At 54.2% G+C, this 20,524-nt stretch overlaps 1 long non-coding RNA gene across 1 annotated transcript; it reads right to left on the bottom strand.

Moving 5' to 3' along the window:
* Window positions 1-6,587: 6,587 nt before the first annotated feature.
* On the bottom strand, window positions 6,588-10,778 carry LOC149450331 (uncharacterized). Its single transcript, XR_016315260.1, has 3 exons — window positions 10,687-10,778; window positions 8,814-8,888; window positions 6,588-6,877 (listed from the first exon to the last, which is right to left on the bottom strand). It is a non-coding gene; the product is annotated as an uncharacterized LOC149450331 (long non-coding RNA).
* Between the last annotated feature and the right edge of the window lie 9,746 nt (window positions 10,779-20,524).

Raw genomic sequence — 20,524 nt, forward strand, 5'->3', positions numbered from 1 at the left:
GTCACCACCTTCAACAAATGACAGGTCAGAGCACACAGTATTTATATGCCTACTTCTGGTGTTTTTACTTTCTGTGAATTATTTTTTATTCACCTGCAATGTGTCTTTGAAGCTAAAAAATGTGATTAGCACAGCCCCCTCCCTTCTTGCATACCATAGCCCTCCCCTCTACTGCGAGTGTCTAATTACTATGTGTGCTGGCCCAGCTCCTCTGCCCCTCCCCTCACTATATAACCTTTTATGGAGGAGACAGGGATTACTATAGTGTGTCACTTGAGTTACAGCTTGAAGTCAACATCCAAGATGGTGGCGACCAGCAGCCGATGCTCAGTTTGGTGTGTATTGATAGAGAGGTTTTTTTTTTTTGTTGGGAGAGTGCATGTGATCAGCATTGTCCAGACAGAGGGTCAGGGGTCCTGTAGTCTCATAGGACAGTCGGAGGAGAATGAAAACTCCTCCTACAAGCTTTAACCACTGCTGGGTTAGACACTGAGAGAAGTCATAACACTGCTATATATTGCTGATGAGAAAAGGTATTTAGCAGTTTATATTTAGTAAAATAATTGCATTTCAATGTTCTGTGTACTGTGGGAGAGCGGATATAGTGAATGCGGGGTCCGGGGAGAGCGGATATAGTGAATGCAGGGTCCTGGGAGAGCGGATATAGTGAATGCAGGGTCCAGGGAGAGCGGATATAGTGAATGCAGGGTCTGGGGGGACCGGATATAGTGAATGCAGGGTCCGGGGAGAGCGGGTATAGTGAATGCAGGGTCTGGGGGGACCGGATATAGTGAATGCAGGGTCCTGGGGAGAGCGGATATAGTGAATGCGGGGTATTGGGAGAGCGGATATAGTGGATGCGGGTTCCGGGGAGAACGGATATAGTTAATGCGGGTTCCGGGGAGAGCAGATATAGTGAATGCAGGGTCCAGGGAGAGCGGATATAGTGAATGCAGGGTCTGGGGGGACCGGATATAGTGAATACAGGGTCCGGGGAGAGCGGATATAGTGAATGCGGGGTCCTGGGAGAGCGGATATAGTGAATGCAGGGTCCAGGGAGACCGGATATAGTGAATGCAGGGTCCGGGGAGAGCGGATATAGTGGATGCAGGGTCCGGGGAGAGCGGATATAGTGAATGCAGGGTCCGGGGAGACCAGATATAGTGGATGCGGGGTCCGGGGAGAGCGGATATAGTGGATGCGGGGTCCGGGGAGAGCGGATATAGTGAATGCGGGGTCCTGGGAGAGCGGATATAGTGGATGCGGGGTCCGGGGAGAGCAGATATAGTGAATGCGGGGTCCGGGGAGAGCGGATATAGTGAATGCGGGGTCCAGGGAGAGCGGATATAGTGAATGCGGGGTCCAGGGAGGGCGGATATGGTGAATGCGGGGTCCGGGGAGACCGGATATGGTGAATGCAGGGTCCGGGGAGACTGGATATAGTGAATGCGGGGTCCGGGGAGAGCGGATATAGTGAATGCGGGGTCCGAGGAGAGCGGATATAGTGAATGCAGGGTCCGGGGAGACTGGATATAGTGAATGCGGGGTCTGGGGAGAATGGATATAGTGAATGCGGGGTCCGTGGAGAGCGTATATAGTGAATGCGGGGTCCGGGGAGACTGGATATAGTGAATGCGGGGTCCGGGGAGACCAGATATAGTGAATGCAGGGTCCGGGGAGAGCGGATATAGTGAATGCAGGGTCCAGGGAGAGCGGATATAGTGAATGCAGGGTCCGGGGAGACCGGATATAGTGAATGCAGGGTCCGGGGAGAGCGGATATAGAGAATGCAGGGTCCGGGGAGAGCGGATATAGTGAATGCAGGGTCCTGGGAGAGCGGATATAGTGAATGCAGGGTCCAGGGAGAGCGGATATAGTGAATGCAGGGTCTGGGGGGACCGGATATAGTGAATGCAGGGTCCGGGGAGAGCAGATATAGTGAATGCGGGGTCCGGGGAGAGCGGATATAGTTAATGCGGGTTCCGGGGAGAGCAGATATAGTGAATGCAGGGTCCAGGGAGAGCGGATATAGTGAATGCAGGGTCCGGGGAGAGCGGGTATAGTGAATGCAGGGTCCAGGGAGACCGGATATAGTGAATGCAGGGTCCGGGGAGAGCGGATATAGTGGATGCAGGGTCCGGGGAGAGCGGATATAGTGAATGCGGGGTCCGGGGAGAGCGGATATAGTGAATGCGGGGTCCGGGGAGAGCGGATATAGTGAATGCGGGGTCCGGGGAGAGCGGATATAGTGAATGCGGGGTCCAGGGAGGGCGGATATTTTGAATGCGTGGTCCGGGGAGACCGGATATGGTGAATGCGGGGTCCGGGGAGACCAGATATAGTGAATGCGGGGTCTGGGGAGAGCGGACATAGGGAATGCGGGGTCCGGGGAGAGCGGATAGTGAATGCAGGGTCCGGGGAGAGCGGATATAGTGAATGCGGGGTCCGGGGAGAGCGGATATAGTGAATGCGGGGTCCGGGGAGAGCGGATATAGTGAATGCCGGGTCCGGGGTTTAGTAACACTTGAACTCCACTCTTATCGTCAGTCTTGCACAGTTGTAAAACGCTCAGCTCCTCTATGGAAATATCTAACTCTGATGCTGCTGCACTCTTTGAGATTCATACAGTTTGTATTAAAAGCTGCAGAAAGTTAAACCGAGCCTTCCTCATTTCCTGGCTGGAGGACATCCGGCATCATCTAGCACTTTTCTCCCCAACCTTACTGTCCCTGGCCCACTGCTTTCATTCATTGGATTTCAGTTCTTTCAGGCATAGAATCTCCACATCACATGTCAGCGTTACCTAGAGACATCTGCATAGGAATGTTCACTACACCAGACTGACACCCACACAGCCAGGCAGATTGGTATTTCCAGAACTCCCTCAGGAGCCAGCCCACTGATGTCATCAGGGCTGAGGACTCTTGGGGGGAGTACTGAGGAGGGGCCCTGATGTTTTCTGGGAACTATGTACAGCACCCTGCTAGCCCCTCCCACCCGCCATGACAGATGTTACCAGTGATGACATTTCCATTCCCCCAACACGTGCAGTACGGCCGGATTCACACTCTGCATTGTGACAATAGACGTGGTTTTGTGCGCCGTTAGCGGTGCGTTCTCATTGGTTGATGTGGTTTCCCGGTAACAATAAAACATGAAATCTAGTTGTGCTCGTCATGCAGAATGCGCTATAACACCTAAACAACACAGCACACCTTGCAGCCAGTAACTGGAATAAGTACAGAACATGTAGAAGATGAAAGCTTGCTCTGGGATCAGAGGATTTATTAATGCCTCCTGATGGTCTTTGTGATGAGTGTAACTAGACTCGGCCCAAGTCCCAACTATGAGCGGCTTACTGGACAGATGGCCCAAAATATGTAAGTGGTGGCAGCACAGGGGGGTCTAATGGTCCTGAATACTGTTCCTTGTGCTGTCATCCAGGGAGCCGGTTACATTACTGACTTTGAGTGGCTTGGGCATACTAGGTCCTCTCTGCCTCCATGAAGATGAGTGAGTCTGGTGATGGAAGGACCATCCCCAAGACCATGGAGATGTATTATGGAGCCCTTTGAGCCCATGGCTTTGTGTCATGTTTGGTGTTGTGTAGCTGCATGTATTACAGTTACTGTGTGCTCTGTTCCTTTGTTAGCATGCTCTCCTTCCTGAGATTATTGCAGAGCTGCAATGAGAGGTGCCATGCCCTGTAGACCAGCCTTTCTCACCTTTTTTCAACAGTGGAACCCTTGAAATCATTTTCAGACGTCGAGGAACCCCTGCTAAAAACAGTTCATTGGGGATCAATTTGTAAAATGCCCCATTTGCAGTGCTGATTGCCCCCCTTACAGACAGCTAAAACATCATTGGTATCATGCCAGTGGCCCTTCAAAGTGACGTTGGCCCCAGAACTGTGCAGGCACCATCAAATGGGAGCCAAGCAGCTATAGCTAAGGGGTCCCCTGCCATGGCTAGAGGGAGCTGAAAATGTCCCGGAGTCAGTGGGAGCAAACAATGTCCTATCTTTGGTAATAGGGGAACTATTAGTGCCCCATTGTTAGTGTCAGTGGGAGATATAGTGTCCGATCATTGGTGTCTGTGGAGGGAATAGTGCTCCATCATTGATGTCTGTGGAAGGAATAGTGCTCCATCATTGATGTCTGTGGAGGGAATAGTGCTCCATCATTGGTGTCTGTGGAGGGAATAGTGCTCCATCATTGATGTCTGTGGAGGGAATAGTGCTCCATCATCGATGTCTGTGGAGGGAATAGTGCTCCATCATTGGTGTCTGTGGAGGGAATAGTGCTCCATCATTGGTGTCTGTGGAGGGAATAGTGCTCCATCATTGATGTCTGTGGAGGGAATAGTGCTCCATCATCGATGTCTGTGGAGGGAATAGTGCTCCATCATCGATGTCTGTGGAGGGAATAGTGCTCCATCATCGATGTCTGTGGAGGGAATAGTGCTCCATCATCGATGTCTGTGGAGGGAATAGTGCTCCATCATCGATGTCTGTGGAGGGAATAGTGCTCCATCATCGATGTCTGTGGAGGGAATAGTGCTCCATCATTTGATGTCTGTGGAGGGAATAGTGCTCCACCATCGATGTCTGTGGAGGGTATAGTGCTCCATCATTGATGTCTGTGGAGGGAATAGTGCTCCATCACTGTTGTCTGTGGAGGGAATAGTGCCACATTATTGGTGTCTGGAGGGAATAGTGCTCCATCATTGGTGTCTGTGGAGGGAATAGTGCTCCATCATTGGTGTCTGTGGAGGGAATAGTGCTCCATCATTGGTGTCTGTGGAGGGAATAGTGCTCCATCATTGGTGTCTGTGGAGGGAATAGTGCTCCATCATTGGTGTCTGTGGAGGGAATAGTGCTCCATCATCGATGTCTGTGGAGGGAATAGTGCTCCATCATCGATGTCTGTGGAGGGAATAGTGCTCTATCATCGATGTCTGTGGAGGGAATAGTGCTCCATCATTTGATGTCTGTGGAGGGAATAATGCTCCACCATCGATGTCTGTGGAGGGAATAGTGCTCCATCATTGATGTCTGTGGAGGGAATAGTGCTCCATCACTGTTGTCTGTGGAGGGAATAGTGCCACATCATTGGTGTCTGTGGAGGGAATAGTGCTCCATCATTGATGTCTGTGGAGGGAATAGTGCTCCATCATTTGATGTCTGTGGAGGGAATAGTGCTCCACCATCGATGTCTGTGGAGGGAATAGTGCTCCATCATTGGTGTCTGTGGAGGGAATAGTGCTCCATCATTGATGTCTGTGGAGGGAATAGTGCTCCATCATTGATGTCTGTGGAGGGAATAGTGCTCCATCATTGATGTCTGTGGAGGGAATAGTGCTCCATCATTGATGTCTGTGGAAGGAATAGTGCTCCATCATTGGTGTCTGTGGAGGGAATAGTGCTCCATCATTGGTGTCTGTGGAGGGAATAGTGCTCCATCATTGATGTCTGTGGAGGGAATAGTGCTCCATCATTGTTGTCTGTGGAGGGAATAGTGCTCCATCATTGTTGTCTGTGGAAGGAATAGTGCTCCATCATTGATGTCTGTGGAGGGAATAGTGCTCCATCATTGATGTCTGTGGAGGGAATAGTGCTCCATCATTGATGTCTGTGGAGGGAATAGTGCTCCATCATTGGTGTCTGTGGAGGGAATAGTGCTCCATCATTGATGTCTGTGGAGGGAATAGTGCTCCATCACTGTTGTCTGTGGAGGGAATAGTGCTCCATCACTGTTGTCTGTGGAGGGAATAGTGCTCCATCATCGATGTCTGTGGAGGGAATAGTGCTCTATCATCAATGTCTGTGGAGGGAATAGTGCTCCATCATTGGTGTCTGTGGAGGGAATAGTGCTCCATCATTGATGTCTGTGGAGGGAATAGTGCTCCATCATTGATGTCTGTGGAGGGAATAGTGCTCCATCATTGGTGTCTGTGGAGGGAATAGTGCTCCATCATTGGTGTCTGTGGAGGGAATAGTGCTCCATCATTGGTGTCTGTGGAGGGAATAGTGCTCCATCATTGATGTCTGTGGAGGGAATAGTGCTCCATCATTGATTCCCCCCCAGTGTCAGAATGCCCACCGCAGTCCCGCTATAAGTTGCTGATCGCCACCATTACTAGTATTAATATTTTTTTTTAGAAAATTCCAGAATATATCCCGCCATTTGTAGACGCTGTAACTGTCACGTAAACCAATGAATTCACAGGTATTGGGATTCTTATTAGCAAAGACACGGAGCGGAATACATTTTGGCCTAAATTCATGAAAAAATTTGATTTTTTACAGCTTTATTGGATATGTTTTATAGCAAAATTGTCGGTCTTTTTGTTTATAGCGCAAAAAAAAAAAAAAAAGTAAATTGCAAAGGTGATCACATACCACTGAAAGAAAGCTCTACTTGTGGGGGAGGGACACATTTCATTTGTGTACAGTGTTGCATGACCGAGCAATTGTCTGTTAAAGTAGTGCAGTGCCGTATAGCAGAAATGGCCTGGTCAGGTGGGGGAATCCTCTGCAGGACAAGTGGTTAACAGTAACATCCCCCCCCAAAAAAAAGTCAAAATACTTCCTTTAAAAAGACATTTTATTCAGTGATGTCACAAGCTGTTCACATGTCAAATACACAAATGGATGTTCCTGGCTGTATTTTACATCTGCTGAAAGGGAAGCCCCCCCCCCTCCCCCGACATTCAATGTTTTCTGAAAGTAAATCACCAGCATTTCTCTAGTTGATCCTCAAAGGCCAGATCTTGTTTTTTCCAAAAAATGTGCCCCCTGACCTGGATGGAGATCAGAAACGGAGGCAGCAGACAGCACTGTGGATACAGCCGTAGTCAGGGAGCTGCTTGACGACACCTAGATGGAGACAGAAATTGGATGAGAATTAGAAGACAGTTGCTGGAAATCGCCGGCATTCATTATCAACATTTAACAATTAACAATGAACATGGGAACATTTTGTTCTTTGGATGAAGTGCGGATGCACTTTGATTGCTCGCCATGTCTGCATTGGGAAGGATGACACTAACCCTAACATACATAACCACAAAGTCTATAAGGACAGAGGCGCCCTCAGCCCAGATCCCTCAATATAGACGGACGGAGCACTCAGTATAGACGGACGGAGCCCTCAGTATAGACGGACGGAGCCCTCAGTATAGACGGACGGAGCCCTCAGCACAGATCCCTCAGTATAGACGGACGGAGCACTCAGTATAGACGGACGGAGCCCTCAGTATAGACGGACGGAGCACTCAGTATAGACGGACGGCGCCCTCAGCACAGATCCCTCAGTATAGACGGACGGCGCCCTCAGCACAGATCCCTCAGTATAGACGGACGGCGCCCTCAGCACAGATCCCTCAGTATAGACGGACGGAGCCCTCAGCACAGAGCCCTCAGTATAGACGGACGGAGCACTCAGTATAGACGGACGGAGCCCTCAGTATAGACGGACGGAGCCCTCAGCACAGATCCCTCAGTATAGACGGACGGAGCACTCAGCACAGATCCCTCAGTATAGACGGACGGAGCCCTCAGCCCAGATCCCTCAGTATAGACGGACGGAGCACTCAGTATAGACGGACGGAGCCCTCAGTATAGACGGACGGAGCCCTCAGCCCCGATCCCTCAGTATAGACGGACGGAGCACTCAGTATAGACGGACGGAGCCCTCAGCCCCGATCCCTCAGTATAGACGGACGGCGCCCTCAGCCCAGATCCCTCAGTATAGACGGACGGCGCCCTCAGCCCAGATCCCTCAGTATAGACAGACGGCGCCCTCAGCCCAGAGCCCTCAGTATAGACGGACGGTGCCCTCAGCACAGAGCCCTCAGTATAGACGGACGGTGCCCTCAGCCCAGAGCCCTCAGTATAGACGGACGGTGCCCTCAGCCCAGATCCCTCAGTATAGACGGACGGTGCCCTCAGCAAAGAGCCCTCAGTATAGATGGACGGTACCCTCAGCCCAGATCCCTCAGTATAGACGGACGGTGCCCTCAGCACAGAGCCCTCAGTATAGACGGACGGCGCCCTCAGCCCAGATCCCTCAGTATAGACGGACGGAGCCCTCAGTATAGACGGACGGTGCCCTCAGCACAGATCCCTCAGTATAGACGGACGGCGCCCTCAGCCCAGAGCCCTCAGTATAGACGGACGGCGCCCTCAGCACAGAGCCCTCAGTATAGACGGATGGTGCCCTCAGCACAGAGCCCTCAGTATAGACGGATGGCGCCCTCAGCACAGAGCCCTCAGTATAGACGGACGGCACCCTCAGCACAGAGCCCTCAGTATAGACGGACGGCGCCCTCAGCACAGAGCCCTCAGTATAGACGGACGGCACCCTCAGCACAGAGCCCTCAGTATAGACGGACGGTACCCTCAGCCCAGAGCCCTCAGTATAGACGGACGGTGCCCTCAGCCCAGAGCCCTCAGTATAGACGGACGGCGCCCTCAGCACAGAGCCCTCAGTATAGACGGACGGTGCCCTCAGCCCAGAGCCCTCAGTATAGACGGACGGTGCCCTCAGCACGGAGCCCTCAGTATAGACGGACGGCGCCCTCAGCACAGATGCCTCAGTATAGACAGATGGTCCCCGCCCAGCACAAACCCCCAGTCAGTATAGACGTACAGTCCATGATACCACTTGAAGCTGCTGAAGTAAATGTACGTAAGGAGGTCTTCAAGTGGTCAGTAACACTTTAACCACCAAACTAAAACAACGTTTGGAGGGAATAACCTTCGGGATGAAAGTCACAACTACAGGAAAGGCTTTAAATTACAAACGACCCACCATGTGCAGCTCCAGCAGACACTTGTCATAGATGTACTTTCAGCCGACGTTCCTCAATGTTTCAGCACCGATGGCCTGCCGAGAGAAAACAAAAACCTTCAGCATTTCACACATTTGTGGTCATACATACACATTACACAACACAGCTATTCTCTCATTAGTACACAGGGGGGGCGGCAGAGACAGGAGTGACACGTCTTTCATGCCTTTACAGAAGACGCTCAGCCCAAGCAGGACGCCTTGCGATTATCTAGAGAGTTTATTTAATACTTTCACTGCCAAAGTCGCTTGTGTTGCCGGCACAAATGCTTAAAATAAATATCATTTTAGGCCTGAAGATCACATAAAAGCCCCAAACATTAGAAATATTTTCTGAAAGCAGACACCCTAGTCTCAAAAAAATTTTTTTTTTTTTTAAAGGGTGGGGGTGGGATATTTTGTGTTTGGGTGCAACTAATTTTTTTTACTATTAAAAACCTTTTTTTTACATGACATAGGGCACATAAAGTCCCCATGTGATGACTTTTTGGGAAACAGATCATGGTTAATGAGACACTCGGGGTGTAATAGACCGGCATGAATCCCCTGAATGTAATGCAGTGCAGATCGCATTGCATTCCATTATTTCCTGGTCATGCTGGTTGGGGACACAGAGGCTGACCTGACAGTGACATCATACACATGGCTTTCTGGGTGTGTCTGGTCTTGCTCTGTACTCCTGACATTCCTCCTCACATTGACTGTTTCTACCATCCCAGCTACCACCCTCCTACCCAGACAGATCCTCCCCTCACCCTGCACCCCGCCTGCAGTGACCAAACACCAGACTTCTGTGGAATTCTAACTAAGAAGCCCAGGGAAGGAGGTCTGACAAACTTCCCTATAGGGGGTGCCGGACAAACGCCCTGTAGGTGATGCCGGACAAACGCCTGGAAGGGGTTGCCAGACGAGCACCCTGTAGGGGGTACCAGACAACGCGCTGTAGTGGGTCTCGGACAAACGCCCTGTTGCGGGTGCCGCACAAACGCCTTGTAGCAGGTGCCGCACAAACGCCCTGTAGCGGTGCCGGACAAACGTAATGTAGGGGGTGCCGGACAGCAACCTGTAGGGGGTACCAAACAAACGCCATGTGCTGGACAAACGCGCTGTAGGGGGTGCCCAACAAATGCAGTGAAGGGTGTGCCAAACAACCGCCTTGAAAGGAGTGCCGGAAAAACACCCTGTAGGGGGTACCGAACAAACACCTTCTCGGTGGTGCCAGACAAAGCCCTTTAGGGGGTGCCGGAACACGTCCAAGTACACCCCCTCCATCCAAGTACACCCCAGCCGTCCAAGTACACCACCGGCGCCCCTCCGTCCAATTACACCACCGGCGCCCCTCCGTCCAAGTACACCACCGGCGCCCCTCCGTCCAATTACACCACCGGCGCCCCTCCGTACAAGTACACCACCGGCGCCCCTCCGTACAAGTACACCACCGGCGCCCCTCCGACTTATGACTTCAGAGTTTGACCTTCTTGCTGCCAAAGCCATTTTTGTGTTTTCTTGCACACATGCTGAAAAGGAGAAATCATGCTGGCCGGGACACGGAGGTTGACCTGGAAGTGTTGTCACACATTTCCGGGTCAGAAACAAGGAAGAGAGAAGAGAGGACATGTGTCCGCTCTCCTCCCTCCCCTTTACCCAGCAGCACCTGCCATGTTGTGTGGAAGCCATCGGGCGCAGCCTCCCGAATGCTCCATCTGACAGAAAGGAGTCCACCTGTCACATTTACACACAATCCCGGGGTGGGAAGCCGCCAGGAATGTATGTAACAGGTTGGGTCATTAACCTCTGCAGGAAAACAGAACTGACAATCAGCGAGGTGACTTACCTTTATGTTGGCGGTTCGTTCCTCCGGAGAAACACGCCGACCACAAGCCAGGACTTGGCCCCCAATGTCCTCACACACACGGCTTGTGCCTAAGATACAAAATCACAACACTTAGAATCGGTCCTTTTGATGCACACATTTCTCTCTGACCAATCACATCTCGGTGAGCCACTACAGCACGTTTCTCTGCCGTCTGTGCCGGGACCAGTTTGCTGTCTTACAAAAGACTCATCCTGCGAATTTAACCACTTGTGTCCCGCCAGCCATGTACTGGGGGGGGGAGGGGGCCGCGCAGGCAAAGCGACGTACTGTACACCCCTGCCTGCTTCTGGGCTCAGGTATGTCCCCCCCCCCCCCCCGTGCTGACACTTGATGTGATTGTACACAGCAGGAGTCTGTCAGCAAGTCCCAGCCAATGAATCACGCCCGGGACCTGCTGATCAGCTGTGTCCACTCACAGCCCAGAACCCTGTGTTGACAATCAACACAGAGCTATGTACAGAGGGAACGGTGTTTCTGTTTCTTATCCTAGCAAAGCAAGAATAGGAGGCAAAGACCGGGAGTCAAAAGAAACACATTCATCATTGTTAGGGACACATTTAACCCCTTGAATACCCAAGATGTTAACCCCTTCCCAGCCAGTGTCATTAGTACAGTAACTGTGTATAGTATTACTGATCACTGTGTTAGTGTCACTGATGTCAGTGGCAGTTAGTGTCAGATTGCCCACCGCACTATCGCAGTCCCACCATAAATTAGCGATCACTGCCATTAGCTTAAAAAAAATTAATAAAAAAAAATGTGTGTGTATATATATATATATATACATACACATACCCATACACATATACACACACACATATGTACACACACATACATACACACATATATATATATACACACACACACACATATGTACACACACACACATATATATACCCCCCCAACACACATATATATACACACACACACATATATATATACACACATACACACACACACATATGTACACACACACACATACATGTACACACACACATACATGTACACACACACATACATGTACACACACACATACATGTACACACACATACATGTACACACACACACACACACACACACACACACACACACATACATGTACACACACATACATGTACACACACACACATACATGTACACACACACACATACATGTACACACACATACATGTACACACACACATACATGTACACACACACATACATGTACACACACCACATAGTCTGTAGATGTTATACCTTTCATACAAACCATCACTACACACTGATTGGATGTTATTTTCTTACCACAGACAAGCAGCAGAATACATTTTGCCCAACATTTCTGAAGAACATTTATTTATTGGATGTTTTGTAGCAGAAGATACATTTTTTTCCCCCCAAAAAAAGGTTCATATTTTTTCAGTTTATATCACAAAAAATAAACATCCCAGTGGGGATCAAATACCACCTAAACAAAGCTCTATGTGTGTGAAATAATACTATAAATCTCATTTTGGTAAAGTTGCATGACCGTATAATTTTCAGTTAAAAGTAGCGCAGTGCTGAAAAGCAAATAAAAAGCCCTGGTCATAAAAGAGCTAAGCGCTAGTGCACACTAGATGCAATCCAGAGGGCTTTTTTCTGCATCAAAGATGCATGCACGGCGGATTCCATGTATTCCAATGTCCCTGATGATACGCACTGATGGTGGGCAGCACTGATGTGGGGCACTGATGGTAGGCGGCAGTGATGTGGGGCACTGATGGTAGGCGGAACTGATGTGGGGCACTGCTGGTAGGTGGCACTGATGATAGGTGGCACTGATGTGGGGCACTGATGGTAGGCGGAACTGATGTGGGGCACTGATGGTAGGCGGCACTGATGTGGGGCACTGATGGTAGGCGGCACTGATGGGCGGCACTGATGGTGGGCGGCACTGATGTGGGGCACTGATGGTAGGCAGCACTGATGTGGGGCACTGATGGTAGGCGGCAGTGATGTGGGGCACTGATGGTAGGCGGAACTGATGTGGGGCACTGCTGGTAGGTGGCACTGATGATAGGCGGCACTGATGTGGGGCACTGATGGTAGGCGGAACTGATGTGGGGCACTGATGGTAGGCGGCACTGATGTGGGGCACTGATGGTAGGCGGCACTGATGGGCGGCACTGATGGTGGGCGGCACTGATGTGGGGCACTGATGGTAGGCAGCACTGATGTGGGGCACTGATGGTAGGCGGCACTGATGTGGGGCACTGATGGTAGGCGGCACTGATGATGGGCACTGATGGTAGGCGGCACTGAAAGTAAGCTGTACTGATTGGCATTGATGGTGGGCAGCACTGATGTGGGGCACTGATGGTAGGCGGCACTGATGATGGGCACTTATGTGGGGCACTGATGGTAGGCGGCACTGATCTGGGGCACTGATGGTAGGCGGCACTTATGTGGGGCACTGATGGTAGGCGGCACTGATGTGGGGCACTGATGGTAGGCGGCACTGATGTGGGGCACTGATGGTAGGCGGCACTGATGTGGGGCACTGATGGTAGGCGGCACCGATGGTAGGCGGCACTGATGGGGGGCGGCACTGATGGTAGGCGGCACTGATGTGGGCACTGAAAGTAGGCTGTACTGATGATAGGCACTGATGGTGGGCGGCACTGATGTGGGGCACTGATGGTAGGCGGCACTGATGGTAGGCGGCACTGATGGGGCGCGGCACTGATGGGCACTGATGGTGGGCAGCACTGATGTGGGGCACTGATGGTAGGCGGCACTGATGTGGGGCACTGATGGTAGGCGGCATTGATGGTAGGCGGCACTGATGGGGGGCGGCACTAAAAGTAGGCTGTACTGATGGTGGGCAGCACTGATGTGGGGCACTGATGATAGGTGGCACTGATGGTAGGCGGCATTGATGTGGGGTACTGATGGCAGGCAGCACTGATGTAGGGCACTGATGGTAGGCTGTACTGATGTGGGGCACTGATGGTAGGCGGCACCGATGTGGGGCACTGATGGTAGGCGGCACTGATGTGGGGCACTGATGGTAGGCGGCACTGAAAGTAGGCTGTACTGATGTGGGGCACTGATGATACATACTGATGGTGGGCGGCACTGATGGGCACTGATGGTGGGCAGCACTGATGTGGGGCACTGATGGTGGGTGGCACTGATGTGGGGCACTGATGGTAGGCGGCACTGATGGGCACTGATGGTAGGCGGCACTGAAAGTAGGCTGTACTGATGATGGGCACTGATGGTGGGCGGCACTGATGTGGGGCACTGATGGTAGGCGGCACTGAAAGTAGGCTGTACTGATGATGGGCACTGATGGTGGGCGGCACTGATGTGGGGCACTGATGTGGGGCACTGTTGGTAGGCGGAACTGATGATGGGCACTGATGGTAGGTGGCACTGACAGTAGGCTGTACTGATGGGCACTGATGGTGGGCGGCACTGATGTGGGGCACTGATGGTAGGTGGCACTGATGTGGGGCACTGATGGTAGGTGGCACTGATGTGGGGCACTGATGGTAGGCGGCACTGATGTGGGGCACTGAAAGTAGGCTGTACTGATGATAGGCACTGATGGTGGGCAGCACTGATGTGGGGCACTGATGGTAGGCGGCACTGATGTGGGGCACTGATGGTAGGCGGCACTGATGGTAGGCGGCACTGATGGTAGGTGGCACTGATGGTAGGTGGCACTGATGGTAGGCGGCACTGATGTGGGGCACTGATGCTGGGCACTGATGGTGGGCGGCACTGATGTGGGGCACTGATGGTGGGCGGCACTGATGTGGGGCACTGATGGTAGGCGACACTGATGTGGGGCACTGATGGTAGGCGGCACTGATGGGGGGCACTGATGATGGGCACTGATGGTGGGTGGCACTGATGGGGGGCACTGATGATGGGCACTGATGGTAGGCGGAACTGATGTGGGGCACTGATGGTAGGCAGCACTGAAAGTGGGCTGTACTGATGGGCACTGATGGTGGGCAGCACTGATGTGGGGCACTGATGGTAGGCGGCACTGATGTGGGGCACTGATGGTAGGCGGCACCGATGTGGGGCACTGATGGTAGGCGGCATTGATGTGGGGCACTGATGGTAGGCGGCACTGATGGTAGGAGGCACTGATGGTAGGCGGCACCGATGTGGGGCACTGATGGTAGTCGGCACTGATGTGGGGCACTGATGGTAGGCGGCACTGATGTGCGGCACTGATGGTAGGCGGCACCAATGGTAGGCGGCACTGATGTGGGGCACTGATGGTAGGCGGCACTGATGTGGGGCACCGATGGTAGGCGGCACTGATGATGGGCACTGATGGTAGGCGGCACTGAAAGTAGGCTGTACTGATGGGCACTGATGGTGGGCGGCACTGATGTGGGGCACTGATGGTAGGTGGCACTGATGTGGGGCACTGATGGTAGGCGGCACTGATGGTAGGCGGCACTGATGTGGGGCACTGAAAGTAGGCTGTACTGATGATAGGCACTGATGGTGGGCAGCACTGATGTGGGGCACTGATGTGGGGCACTGATAGTAGGTGGCACTGATGTGGGGCACTGATGGTAGGCAGCACTGATGTGGGGCACTGATGGTAGGCGGCACTGATGTGGGGCACTGAAAGTAGGCTGTACTGATGATAGGCACTGATGGTGGGCAGCACTGATGTGGGGCACTGATGTGGGGCACTGATGGTAGGTGGCACTGATGTGGGGCACTGATGGTAGGCAGCACTGATGTGGGGCACTGATGATGGGCACTGATGGTAGGCGGCACTGATGTGGGGCACTGATGGTAGGCGGCACTGATGTGGGGCACCGATGGTAGGCGGCACTGATGATGGGCACTGATGGTAGGCGGCACTGAAAGTAGGCTGTACTGATGGGCACTGATGGTGGGCGGCACTGATGTGGGGCACTGATGGTAGGTGGCACTGATGTGGGGCACTGATGGTAGGTGGCACTGATGTGGGGCACTGATGGTAGGCAGCACTGATGTGGGGCACTGATGGTAGGCGGCACTGATGTGGGGCACTGAAAGTAGGCTGTACTGATGATAGGCACTGATGGTGGGCAGCACTGATGTGGGGCACTGATGTGGGGCACTGATGGTAGGTGGCACTGATGTGGGGCACTGATGGTAGGCAGCACTGATGTGGGGCACTGATGGTAGGCGGCACTGATGTGGGGCACTGAAAGTAGGCTGTACTGATGATAGGCACTGATGGTGGGCAGCACTGATGTGGGGCACTGATGATGGGCACTGATGGTAGGCGGAGCTGATGTGGGGCACTGATGGTAGGCGGCACCGATGGTAGGCGGCACTGATGTGGGGCACTGATGGTAGGCGGCACCGATGGTAGGCGGCACTGATGTGGGGCACTGATGGTAGGCGGCACTGATGTGGGGCACCGATGGTAGGTGGCACTGATGATGGGCACTGATGGTAGGCGGCACTGAAAGTAGGCTGTACTGATGGGCACTGATGGTGGGCGGCACTGATGTGGGGCACTGATGGTAGGTGGCACTGATGTGGGGCACTGATGGTAGGCGGCACTGATGTGGGGCACTGATGGTAGGCGGCACTGATATGGGGTACTGAATGTAGGCTGTACTGATGATAGGCACTGATGGTGGGCAGCACTGATGTGGGGCACTGATGGTAGGCGGCACTGATGTGGGGCACTGATGGTAGGTGGCACTGATGGTAGGCGGCACTGATGTGGGGCACTGATGGTAGGCGGCACTGATGTGGGGCACTGAAAGTAGGCTGTACTGATGATAGGCACTGATGGTGGGCAGCACTGATGTGGGGCACTGATGGTAGGCGGAACTGATGTGGGGCACTGATGGTAGGCGGTACTGATGATGGGCACTGATGGTAGGCGGAACTGATGTGGGGCACTGATGGTAGGAAGCACTGATGTGGGGCACTGATGGTAGGTGGCACTGATGTGGGGCACTGATGGTAGGCGGCACTGATGGCAGGCGGCACTGATGTGGGGCACTGATGGTAGGCGGCACTGATGTGGGGCACTGATGGTAGGCGGCACTGATGATGGGCACTGATGGTAGATGGCACTGATGTGGGGCACTGATGGTAGGTGGCACTGATGTGGGGCACTGATGGTGGGGGGCACTGATGGTAGGCGGCACTGATGTGGGGCACTGATGGTAGGCGGCACTGATGTGGGTCACTGATGGTAGGTGGCACTGATGTGGGGCACTGATGGTAGGCGGCACTGATGTGGGGCACTGATGGTAGATGGCACTGATGTGGGGCACTGATGGTAGGTGGCACTGATGTGGGGCACTGATGGTAGGTGGCACTGATGGTAGGCGGCACTGATGTGGGGCACTGATGGTAGGCGGCACTGATGTGGGGCACTGATGGTAGGCGGCACTGATGGTAGGCGGCACTGATGTGGGGAACTGATGGTAGGCGGCACTGATGGTAGGCGGAGCTGATGTGGGGCACTGATGGTAGGCGGCACTGATGTGGGGCACTGATGGTAGGCGGAATTGATGTGGGGCACTGATGGTAGGCGGCACTGATGGGGGGCACTGATGATGGGCACTGATGGTAGGCAGAACTGATGTGGGGCACTGATGGTAGGCGGCACTGATGATGGGCACTGATGGTAGGCAGCACTGAAAGTAGGCTGTACTGATGGGCACTGATGGTGGGCAGCACTGATGTGGGGCACTGATGGTGGGAGGCACTGATGTGGGGCACTGATGGTAGGCGGCACTGATGGTAGGCGGCACCGATGTTGGGCACTGATGGTAGGCGGCACTGATGGTGGGCGGCGCTGATGGTGGGCGGCACTTAAAGTAGGCTGTACTGATGGGCACTGATGGTGGGCGGCACTGATGTGGGGCACTGATGGTAGGCGGAACTGATGGGCACTGATGGTAGGCAGCACTGATGAAGGGCACTGATGGTAGGTGGCACTTATGTGGGGCACTGAAAGTAGGCTGTACTGATGATAGGCACTGATGGTGGGCGGCACTGATGGTAGGCGGCACTGATGGGGGGCGGCACTAAAAGTAGGCTGTAGTGATGATGGGCACTGATGTGGTGCACTGATGGTAGGCGGAACTGATGTGGGGCACTGATGGTAGGCGGCACCGATGGTAGGCGGCACTGATGGGGGGCGGCACTAAAAGTAGGCTGTAGTGATGATGGGCACTGATGTGGTGCACTGATGGTAGGCGGAACTGATGTGGGGCACTGATGGTAGGCGGCACCAAATGTGGGGCACTGATGGTAGGCGGCACTGATGTGGGGCACTGATGGTAGGCGGCACTGATGTGGGGCACTGATGTGGGGCACTGAAAGTAGGCTGTACTGATGATAGGCACTGATGGTGGGCGGCACTGATGGTAGGCGGAACTGATGTGGGGCACTGATGGTAGGCGGCACTGATGTGGGGCACTGATGGTAGGCGGCACTGATGTGGGGCACTGATGGGGGACGGCACTGAAAGTAGGCTGTACTGATGGGCACTGATGGTGGGCGGCACTGATGTGGGGCACTGATGGTAGGCGGCACTGATGTGGGGCACTGATGGTAGGCGGCACTGATGTGGGGCACTGATGGTAGGCGGCACTGATGATGGGCACTGATGGTAGGCATTGACATCCCGGGGGGGGGGGGTGGGCAGTGAAATCCCGGGGGGGGGGGTAGTGTCCGGTAGGCAGTGACATCCCGGGGGGGGGGGGGGGTAGTGTCCGGTAGGTAGTGACATCCCGGGGGGGGGGGCAGTGAAATCCCGGGGGGGGGTAGTGTCCGGTAGGTAGTGACATCCCGGGGGGAGGGGGGGGTAGTGTGCGGTACGTAGTGACATCCCGGGGGGGAGGGGGGCTGCACTGGCTCCGCGGACAGGTAAGTTGTACAGCCGCCGATCCCCCAAGACGAAGAGCGGACAGCGACGCTTAGAAGCTGGAGGTGGAACTGCAATTGGAATCGGCTCCTCCGGGGCGCACAGCAGGCACAGCGCGGATGCGGTTTTTGACTGCATTTGAATTCCAGCTGCCTGGCACGGGTACCGGTGTGCTCAGTATGGAGGGATGGCGGTAGAAGGCGGGGTGCCGGTGGGGTGTCGGTCCCTCCTCCCCGGTGTGCTCAGTATGGAGGGATGGCGGTAGAAGGCGGGGTGCCAGTGGGGTGTCGGTCCCTCCTCCCCGGTGTGCTCAGTATGGAGGGATGGCGGTAGAAGGCGGGGTGCCGGTGGGGTGTCGGTCCCTCCTCCCCGGTGTGCTCAGTATGGAGGGATGGCGGTAGAAGGCGGGGTGCCGGTGGGGTGTCGGTCCCTCCTCCCCGGTGTGCTCAGTATGGAGGGATGGCGGTAGAAGGCGGGGTGGAGGTGCTGCTCCGGGACGGTTGGTACACAGTTGCGGGGAAGTTGTCGGAGGTCTCCCCGGTGCTGAGCGCGGACCGTTCCGGGGACAACGGGGTGACCAATGGATCGTTCCGGGGCCCCTCCGAGCCCGAGGCCATCGCCAACCAGAAGCGGACGGTGCGGGTGGTGGAGCCGGACGGGCTGGGGATCCATGAAGGGGGGCCGGGAGAACAAGATGCCCGTCCTCATCTCCAACATCTTCCGCGGGCTGGCCGCCGACCTCACCCACTCCCTCTGTCGGGGGCGCCATCCTCTCCGTCACTGGCACCGACCTCCGGGATGACACACGTGACGAGGGCGGGCAGGGAGGTCACCCTGGAGGGTAAGTACCACCTGTGACATGGGATGGGGGGGCATGTATGTGTAGGGGACATGGGGGGGTAAGTACCACCTGTGACATGGGATGGGGGGGCATGTATGTGTAGGGGACATGGGGGGGTAAGTACCACCTGTGACATGGGATGGGGGGGCATGTATGTGTAGGGGACAAGGGGGGGTAAGTACCACCTGTGACATGGGATGGTGGGGCATGTATGTGTAGGGGACATGGGGGGTAAGTACCACCTGTGGCATGGGATGGGGGGGCATGTATGTGTAGGGGACATGGGGGGGTAAGTACCACCTGTGACATGGGATGGTGGGGCATGTATGTGTAGGGGACATGGGGGGTAAGTACCACCTGTGGCATGGGATGGGGGGGCATGTATGTGTAGAGGACATGGGGGGGTAAGTACCACCTGTGACATGGGATGGAGGGGCATGTATGTGTAGGGGACATGGGGGGGTAAGTATCCCCTGTCACATGGGATGGGGGGGCATATATGTGTAGGGGACATGGGGGAGTAAGTACCACCTGTGTCATTGGACGGGGGGGCATGTATGTGTAGGGGACAAGGGGGGGTAAGTGCCACCTGTGCATGCGATGGGGGGCATGTATGTGTAGGGGACATGGGGGGGGGGTAAGTACCACCTGTGACATGGGATGGGGGTGCCATATATGTGTAGGAGACATGGGGGGGTAAGTACCACCTGTGCATGTGATGGGGGTCATGTATGTGTAGGGGGCATGGGGGGGTAAGTACCACCTGTGACATGGGATGGGGGTGCCATGTATGTGTAGGGGACTTAGGGGGTACGTACCACCTGTGACATGGGATAGGGGGGCATGTATGTGTAGGGACATGGGGGGGAAGTACCGCCTGTGACATGGGATGGAGGGGTGCCATGTATGTGTAGGGGACATGGGTGGTAAATACCACCTGTGACATGGGATGGGGGGGCATGTATGTGTAGGGGTCATGGCGGGGTAAGTACCACCAATGGGATGGGGGTGTCATGTATGCGTGGAGGACATGGGGGGTAAGTACCACCTGTGGCATGGGATGGGGG

The sequence above is a fragment of the Staurois parvus genome, unplaced genomic scaffold (assembly GCF_062004578.1).
Source record: "Staurois parvus isolate SC_StPar_1 unplaced genomic scaffold, SC_StPar_1.0 ptg000575l, whole genome shotgun sequence".
Taxonomy (NCBI): domain Eukaryota; kingdom Metazoa; phylum Chordata; class Amphibia; order Anura; family Ranidae; genus Staurois; species Staurois parvus.